Below are 10,514 nucleotides of genomic sequence, written 5' to 3' on the forward strand. Positions count from 1 at the left end.
GGTCACCTCTCAGCCTCCGATGCTTCAGGGAAAACAACCCCAGCCTGTTCAGCCTCTCCCTGTAGTTCAGATCCTCCAACCCTGGCAACATCCTTGTAAATCTTTTCTGAACCCTTCCAAGTTTCACAACATCTTTCCGATACGAAGGAGACCAGAATTGCAAGCAATATTCCAACAGTGGCCTAACTAATGTTCTGTACAGCCACAACATGACCTCCCAACTCCTGTACTCAATACTCTGACCAATAAAAGGAAAGCATACCAAACACCTTCTTCACTATCCTATCTACCTACTCCACTTTCAAGGAGCTATGAACCTGCACTCAAGGTCTCTTTGTTCAGCAACACTTCTTAGGACTTTACCATTAAGTGTATAAGTCCTGCTATGATTTGCTTTCCCAAAATGCAGCACCTCGCATTTATCTGAATTAAACTCCATCTGCCACTTCTCAGCCCATTGGCCTATCTGATCAAGATCCCGTTGTAATCGGAGGTAAGCTTCGCTGTCCACTACAACTATATGTCATCATCCACAGCTTAAACATTCACTCCCTCCACCATCGTTTGCACCTGGCACTAGTGCGTATCATCAACAAGGTGCACTGAGGGAAAACATCAAAGGTACCTTCCAAATTGGCAACCGTTATTCCACTGAACACAGGAACCAGGGGCATGGCAATGTCACTGCTTGCAGTTTCTCCAACCAGGATTCTGATTCGGAAAAGTTATGAGCCATTCCTTCATCACTGGGCAATAACGTGGAACTCCCTCCCTGACAGCACTAAGGGAAAACCTTTGGCAGACTAACTGGAGTGGTTAAGAAGGCAGCTGAGCATCAACCTCTCTCGAGCAATAAGTGCCTTTATCTCATGAATGAAGGAAAGAGAATGATTTATCTTTCTGCCTGCATGTGTCCTCGGAGCAGGGATCATCACTCAGCATCTAAGAGTGGCAACCCAGACTGTCTTTTCCTCTTCAGTTCTGAGATGCTGAGGGTAATTATAATGCTGCTGCTGTTGCTGCTGCCATTCCAGCTGGGATCCACTCTCTCACACAGACTATTGATCAGAGCAAAGACTTCCAAAATCTGTATGCATCAGTTCCACACCACAAGATACATGCGCTCACCAGAGACTTGTTTACAGTTACTGTGCTCTGCTGGATTCACTGTCCATCGTGTGCTCAAGATCTAAGTGAAGAAATTTGTGATTTCAGCATCCACTATTTGACTGATAAAATTTATAAACTGGCAAATAACAATTGGTTTTATTTACAGCAGCGATGTGGCATAATGGAGGGTATATCCTGAGAGATTGCTGTTTGGGCAAAGGTGGAACTAGGTTTGGCACAATTGGTGTAACATAAAGCTGGTTTGAAAAAAAAGGATGGAGTATAATGCTTTATAGTGTGGCATGGAGCAAAGGTAGGACAGCAGGGGGCAAGAATGGTATAGTGTAGGACGTAGTGCTGTGACAGAGGGACAGGAACATAAACTACAGGGAGCCTGATACCATGCAGGGTTCATTGATATACTGTGAAACATAGCTGTAGGAATTTTTTAAAACACTATTCATGTTGCTGGCTAGACTAATACCTACTGTTCATCCTTAATTGCCCAGAGAGGGCAGTTGAGTCAACCACATTGCTATTAGTCAGACCAGGTAAGGGCAGCAGATTTCCTTCGCTAAAGGACATTAATGAGCTAGATGGGTTCTAACAACAATCGACAAAGGTTACATGGTCAATATTTGGTTTGCTTTTTATTCCAGATTTTAAAATTCAAATTCCACCATCTGTTGTGGTGTAATTTGAACTCATGTCCCGAGAACATTGACTTAGTCTGAATTCCTAGTCCAGTGATATCACTATATGGCATTACTTCCTGTTCTGTTACTTCCTCACAATAGAGGACCGCTTGCTCTTATTTGGGTTCAATTAGTTCTGAAATGGTTGTCAACTCCACTGCACAATATGCAGACTCTACCATGTGTGGGGCAGATTGTGTGTTAAGTATTGGGTAATATCTTGGGTCAATGCACTCACTTTGACACTGGAATTTCTCCTCTGCAATCTCATGACCATGTGTTCGCTACCTTCCCAAATGAACATTCTCCACTGGGTTGGTCAGAAATTAACATCTCCCAAGAGTCAGCAGGGATATTTGATCTCTCAAGAGCTGCTACAAGGATGATCTTACAGTATTTCAATTGTCCTTCTGCAAATAACTCATCCTTTGATTTCATATGATTAACTCTGGTGTAATCTATTTGATGCATTAACACTGCAGTGCACAGCTTCACACTATAAAGGAAGAAACAGCATAGTTGAGAGCAATCTGATCTAGATGGGACACATGGGGTACAACATGATGGTAGAGGAGATGTCATGTAAATAATTGCGAACTGAAATGTTGCTAACAAGATACTTGAAGTTAAACATTTTCATCTCACACACTCACCAGGACTGAAACGCTAGAACAACAAGGTGGAAAGGAAATAACAATTTATAGAGCAATGAGAGGAGTGCGATCATTGGTTTGAACATGGTTGACATGGAGATACAGTAGGGCTGTTAATTGTCAGAGTTAGCTGATTAAATTCAAACTGGGCAAGTTGCTTAAAGGCAATACACTGCAGATGCTCGAAATTTGAAACAGACACAAAAGGATGCTAGAGAAATAGTACATCTGAGAGTGACTTTTCCCATCAAGAAGTTGATTTACAGGAATTTCTGTAGCTAACGAGAAAAACACCCAGCTCCCAGTAATCATTTGATCCCTCCAATTCAATTTGTGAAGCAGGGTGGTGAAGTGATTTAACCAAACTCATGATCACACAGTTTACCTTCGGTATGATAATTTTGTACACTAGTCAATATAACTAGTGTCCTGCAGCCTCCCATATGAATAGGGAGAGTTTAGAGGGATATGGGCCAAGTGCTGGCAAATGGGATTAGATTAGGTTAGGATATCTGGTTGGCATGGACGAGTTGGACCGAAGAGTCTGTTTCTGTGCTGTGCATCTCTATGACTATGACAGCAGAGAAAAAGAGTTAACATTTCAAATCTGGTATGACTCTTCTTCAGAACTGAAAGCTGTTGGAATTTTCTTTTAAATCATATACTTTTAATAGAGGCAAAGACCCAATGAAAATGACTGCTAATGATTATTAATGATGGAGACAGAAAAACATGTAAAACGCAGGCCCTTTATTTGGTGCAATAAGCACAACTCAATATTACAACTGGAAAGACAGACATGCAGAAGCTTTACATCTTGCACGAAATCAGAACAAATGTAAGAATGCCAAATTTTAAATTATCACAACAATTTATACTGTAGGAGAAAAGGATGCTAGCTGATAAACTAAGGTGCGAAAGGGAGACAATTTGTCCTTTCTGTTCAATGCAAAGTAAACAAGGCACAAACTAGACAAGGCACAAACTAGACAAGGCACAAACTAGACAAGGCACAAACTAGACAAGGCACAAACTAGACAAGGCACAAACTAGACAAGGCTGTGGGAGGGTGGGGAGAGAGAGAGAATGTAAGGTAAGTGGAGAACATTCATAATAAGATCAGTTTCTGACGTTTTTGAATTCAACATCGAGATGAAGTGCTCTGATTGGTCAGGGTATTGCTGTGGGAGCACAGCAGCAATTTGCTGTCTCCAAAACCCTTTTGTCAGAGAAAAAGGTGCAATGTATCTATGTTCTTTTTGCCTAGAGAGTTTTAGCAAAGTTGTAGGAGCTTCATGGTGCATTGTTGGAGAGAGGCAATGCAGCATTAGCATGAAGCATGGTGGAGAAAGTGAGGACTGCAGATGCTGGAGATTAGAGTCGAGAGCGTGTTGCTGGGAAAGCACAGCAGGCAGGCAGCATCCGAAGAGCAGGAAATTCGACGTTTTGGGCATAAGCCCTTCATCAGGAAGGTCCAAAATGTCACTTCTGCTCTTCAGATGAAGCTTGGTGGGTATGGGATGGTGGGACGTACAGGTGGTGCAGTGTAAGTTACCATAGAAACATGAACAGGAGTAGGCTGTTCAGCCCCTCGAACTTGCTCCACCATTCAATAGCACCATGACTAATGTGACATACCTCAGGCTCACTTTGCTGCTTTTTCTTCATAACCTTTGATTCTACTACTGATGAAGAATCTACGTCAGCCTTAATCATTCACAAGGGCTTCGCCCCTCACAGCTTTCTATGACAGGAAGTTCCAAAGACTCTCAACCTTTTGAGAGAAGAAATTCCTCCTCATCTCAGTTTTACATTGTCTCAGAGTAAAGGGTCACCAATGCCCTCTGGTACTAGACTCTTCCATGAAAGGAAACAACGTCTCAGCATTTAGCCTGTCAAGCTCCTTAAGAATCCTTTATGTTTCAATGAGATGTTTCAATCTCTCATTCTTTTAAAGTCCAATGAGAAGATCCTAACTTGTTTAATCTTTGCTCATAAAATGATCTTTATATCAGGGATCATCCTAGTCAACCTTCTCGGAATTGCCTCCAATGAAATAATATGTTTCCTTAAATAAGGTGACTAAACCTGCTCACTGTACTCCACATGTGGTTTCACCAGTACCTTGTACAGTTGCATTCGAGGCTTCTCTACTCTTATACTTCAGCCCTCCGGAAATAAGGGCCAACATCCCACTAGCCTCCTTGATTTCCTGCTGCACCTATGTGCTAGCTTTCTGTATTTCATGTATTGGTACCTCCAAGTCCTTATGTGTTACAGCTTTCTGTAGTTTTTCTCCATTTAAATAATACTGCTCTTTTGAATTCCCTTCCAAAGTGGACAACTTCATAATCTCCCATATTATACTCCAAACGTCCACTTACTTAACCTATCACTATCTCTCAGTTAACTGTTTGTATCCTCTCACAACCTGCCTTTACACCAATTTTAGTATTGCTTGCAAAGGTTGTTGTACTGCATTCACTTCTTTCTTCAAAGACATTAATATTGTGGTAAGATACAGTCAATACCTTGCAAGATCTGTAACAAACACTATGTTGGACAAACAGACAAAAAACTAGCCACCAGGATTCATAAGCATCAACTAGCCACAAAACAACATGACCCACTCTCACTAGTATCTTTACATACAGATGAGGAAGGACACCACTTCGACTGGGACAACACATCCATCCTAGGACAAGCCAAACAGAGACATGCAAGAGAATTCCTAGTGGCATGGAATTCCAATCAGAACTCTATTAACAAACACATTGACTTGTATCCCATTTACCACTCCTGAGAAAAAGAACAGGAAATGACAGCACAGATCCAAGGAAACCTAAACACACAAATAAAAACTGGGCCATACTACCAGTGCTTCACTGATGGTGTTACCAAGTATAGTGAAAACAAACCTTCCAGCTCAGCAAGCAAACTTACATCCAGAACCTCAACCTGATCTACAAGTCTTCTCAAAATTCTTGAATTTGTACTGATGAGTGCAAGCTGAAAAGTTTCTGTATGGGTGCATACATGAGGATCAATGGTCATCACAACATCATGGGCTGAAGGGCCTGTTCTGTCCTGTACTGTTCTATGTCTCTCTTTCTGGCAGTATTAGGAGTTCTGCTTTTGGCACCAAATATAGGCCCTGCATTGTGTCTCAAACAAAGCAGAAAAGGAACAAAGTAACAGCAGGAAATGGGAAATGACAGATGTAGACACAGCATAAGCCATATTGAGAATGTGATTGGTGGATCCCATAGCGTTCCTATGGGAGGATACTAAGAATAATGCCCTCAAAAGCAAAAGAGAGGGAGAAATTAAGCTCTGATGACAAGAAATTTGATATTAAGTGGTCTAAAATATACTGAATGTTAATATTATGGAGAGGTGATGCTCTAATGGTACTATTGCCAGATGTGGAGACCTTGATTTGAATCTCATCACGACAGATGTGGAATTTGAATGCAATACAAGTTTGAAATTAAGTGTCTAATGATGGCCTTAATTGATTGCCAATTGTTGGGAAAAAACCAATCTGGTTCACTAAAATCCTTAAGGGAAGAAAATCTGCCAGCCTTATCTGGTCTGGCCTATATGTGACTCCAGACTCACAGCAACATGTTCATTCTTAACTGCCCTCTGGGAAATAAGGAATGTGCAATAATGCTGGCCTAGTCAAAGACACCCCCGTCTTGTAAATTAATAATAAAAAAATTAGGTTGTATGAACCGAGCTGAAAAATGTGTTGCTGGAAAAGCGCAGCAGGTCAGGCAGCATCCAAGGAGCAGGAGAATCAATATTTCGGGCATAAACCCTTTTTCAGGAATGAGGAGGGTGTGCCAAGCAGGCTAAGATAAAAGGTAGAGAGGAGGGACTTGGGGGAGGGGCGTTGGGAATGCGATAGATGGAAGGAGGTTAAGGTGAGAGTGATAGGCTGGAGAGGGGGTGGGGGCGGAGAGGTCGGGAAGAAGATTGCAGGTCAAGAAGGTGGTGCTGAGTCCAAGGGTTGGGACTGAGATAAGGTGGGGGATGGAGAAATGAGGAAGCTGGAGAAATCTACATTCATCCCTTGTGGTTGGAGGGTTCCTAGGCAGAAGATGAGGTGCTCTTCCTCCAGGCGTCGTGTTGCCATGGTCTGGCGATGGAGGAGGCCAAGAACCTGCATATCCTTGACGGAGTGGGAGGGGGACTTAAAGTGTTCAGTCACGGGTTGGTTGGTGCGTGTGTCCCAGAGGTGTTCTCTTGCTGCATGACCTGCTGCGCTTTTCCAGCAACACATTTTTCAGCTCTGATCTCCAGTCCTCACTTTTTCCTAGTCGTATGAACTGAGCCAGGCCTGATGTAACCAGCCCCAACCTGAACATTGCTCCCACTATGCTAACCAAAAGTCAGGTCATCGAACACTACTTTTCCTCAATGTATACACTTTCAAATTCCTCTCCCTGAGATACCAGGAGAATTCTTGAGATAATCAAATTTCTGATTTCTTGACCTACCTGAGAGGTCGTCTCCACTGCTATACAAAATATTTCCATGATGACAGAACTGTCTTCCTTCAGCTATCTGGCACTCGTTGGGAAAGTAGAAGTTGAGGTCCCTTACAGTGTGCACCTTAATTGCAGGAAGTCCTTTAAAGACATAAATTTTAAAAGCTGTGGGCTTAATCCAACAAATCGTGTTCCTGCTGTTGGCAACTGGAATCCCAGTGACTTACATTTACTTTGAACGTTGCTGTTGTTTAAATTCATACAACAGAAATCCGAATCTGTAACAAGACCACAAGAACCTCCCAATTCCCAAGCTGCAGATTACTCACCCTTTGATTTCCATCAGATTAACTCTGGTGTAATCTATTTGTAGCACTAACACTACAGTGTACAGCTTCACAATATAAAGAAAGTAACTGCATAGTTGAGAGCAATCTGATCTAGCTGCAGCATCCCACAGGAGCTCCATGACTTTAATTTAGCCAAAATCTTTTCTTTAACCCCATGACTTCTGAAAGCTCACAAAGTCGTCTGTTCTTAGTCTGCGCATTTTAAAAGAAAAAAATCGAATCCACTAACTCCAATGAATTGCCTAATGCTAGTATACAGCATAGCAGTAGTTGGACCCCGCTGCGTTCCTAACTTCTATAATTACATCCATGCCTGGAATTCCCTCAAAGGTGAACCCTGATGTCCACTGGTATGCTTGAGGCATTCCACGACTGATGGGCATCACTGGGGCTGAAATGCATAATCTCTCCTCCCCATCCTCCCAACACTAAAACGTACGCTAATTAAAATTAAGTTCCTGTTTGATTTGTGGTATAGTGTTGCTTTAAGAGAATGTCACTAGTTAACTTCTTTTGTAAATATACTCAAAATGGGTAGATAATGCTTATATATTTACCTGAAGGTACAGTTCTGAGCTTAGTCAGTAAAACCTCAGAATGTAGTGCCTTCCACAGGAGGCTGTTGACTGATGGTAAACTGAAGCATGTCACATTGTTGCAGTCCTGAGTTATCAGGCATAGTGTTGAGAGAGTAGAAGCAGTTTTACATTTACATTTAGAAAACAAGTCAATGTTTGACATTAACACTGGTTGCTTTAAACTGAAGAAAAATCCATTCTCCAGCATTAGCGTTTGAGAACAATAACACCACCACCACCACCACCACCAACAACAGCAGACTCCCCTTCCGAGACGTTACAGTAGAACAAAAAGCCAATGGAGAGCTGCAGACCAGCATCAACAGGAAAGCCACACTCACTCACCAGATACTCAACTACAGGAGTAATCATCCCAACACCCACAAATGGAGCTGCATCAGGACATTACTTTAATGAGCCAGAACACACTGCAGCATCCAGGAACTATGAGAAGCCAAGGAAAAACATCTCTTCAACATATTCAAGAACAACAAGTACCCGATAAGCACAGTCCGACGATTCCTGCACAACAGACCTAAACAGGAAGACACAACATGCCCAGAGACTCTAGCCACCCTGCCACTCAAAGACATCTCAGATGACGACCAGACTAATCTGGCACCTAGGCATCATGGTAGCCCACAAATCTACCACAATGCTGAAACAGCTCCTGATTAATTTAAAAGGAACCCATACCAACAACAAACAGAACGAACGTCATATACAAAATACCCTGCGAGGACTACAACAAACATTTCATTAGACACACAGGCTGAAAACTAGCCACCAAGATACATGAGCACCAACTAGCCACCAAAACACATGACCAACTATCACTGGTATCCATACACACAGATGAAGAGGGACACCAGTTCAACTGGGACAAACACACACTGGAATTTGTAGAGATCTGGTATTCAAACCGGAACTCCATTAACAAACACATCGATCTGGACCCCATTTACCAACCTCCCAGAAAAGAGAACTGGAAGTGATACCAACCACCACAACAGACCAAGACACACAAATAGCAGGTGGGACAGAACACCAGTGCTTCAGAGGCTCACTGATGATGTTACCTAGCATGGTGACGAAACGTCTGAGAACAAATCTGCCAGCTCAGTGAGCAACCTTACAACCTAACAGTTACATTGTTGCCAAGCTGGAGTCAAATTTAGAACAAATAAAAAGGGCAAAAGATTCTTCTTCCAGTGGCTGGGACATAGATTGAAGATGATTGGAAAAAGAACCAGAATGAAAATGAGAAAAGTCCTTTTACTTTTAAAAACACCATGAGTGGCCCTGATGTGGAATGCAGTGCCTGATAAGATGCAGAACAGATTCAAAGGCAAGTTTTAAATGAGAAGACAAAGAGATGTGGACAAAATGTGGGGCGAACCAGATTCTATTTGGCCACTTTCAATAGTCATTCAGCAACACCAGTGGAAAATAATGTGCTTAGATTTTGGATGAAGGTGAAATGGGGCTTGGCTGTGATGCCTTCCATGGTTGAACAGTCTGAAGTCTCTCATCAGCAAGCACACGTAATTTTAATGCCCAGGAGACTTGTACACAGATAATACATATTAAAAGGTTGTTGTACTGTCAGCTTTTTGAGAAGGAGCCAAAAATAAGGGACTTGAATTTGGATAACACCTTTCAAGATCCTAAAGCCTTCAAAAGGCATTGTATAGTCATTTACATACACTGGAATCATGATCACTACAATCATGCAAGAAATATTGGAACTAGTTTACGTGCAGCTAGTTCTCATAAACCCCAAAGTGATAATGAACAGATAACTGGTTTCTCATCAGGGATGTTGATGGGCATAAACATTAGCCAGGACATCAGAGAGTACTCCCGCTTTACAAAAGGGCATATGATTTGGATGTGAACGTAGGAGTATAGTTGGTAAATTTGCAGATGGCATCAAAATTTAAGGTGTAGTGGACAGCAAAGAAGGTTACTTCAGAGTGCAATGGGATCTTGGTCAGATGGGCCAATGGGTTGAGAGGTGGCAGGTGGAGTTTAATTTAGGCAAATGAGAGGTGCTGCATTTTGGAAAAGCAAATCAGAGGACATATATACTTAATGTTAAGACTCTAGGGAGTGTTGCTGAACAAAGAGACCTTGCAGTGCAGGTTCATTACTCCTTGAAAGTAGAGTCGCTGGTAGATAGGATAGGGAAGGTGTTGTTTGGTATACTTTCCTTTATTGATCAGAGTATTGAGTATTGGAGTTGGGAGGTCGTGTCTTATACAATGCTAAAACATTAGTGAAGCCACTTCTGGAATATTGCATGCAATTCTGGTGTCCTTCCTATTGAAAGGATTTTGTGAAACTCCAAAGGGTTCAGAAACGATGTATAAAGATATTGCCAGGATTGGAGGATTTGAGCTACAGGGAGAGGTTGAATAGGCTATGGCTGTTTTCCCTGGACTGGAGGCTGAGGGGTGACCTTATAGCAGTTTGCAAAATCATGAAGGACGTGGGGGTGGGGGTGGGTGATGGTGGTGGCAGCAAGTCCAGAACTATAGGAAATAGGTTTAGGGTGAGAGGGTGGTGCATGCTTGGAATGAGCTGTCAGAGGAAGTGGTGGAGACTGGTACAATGACAATATTTAAAAGGC

The sequence above is a fragment of the Hemiscyllium ocellatum genome, chromosome 17 (genome assembly GCF_020745735.1).
Source record: "Hemiscyllium ocellatum isolate sHemOce1 chromosome 17, sHemOce1.pat.X.cur, whole genome shotgun sequence".
Classification (NCBI taxonomy): Eukaryota; Metazoa; Chordata; class Chondrichthyes; order Orectolobiformes; family Hemiscylliidae; genus Hemiscyllium; species Hemiscyllium ocellatum.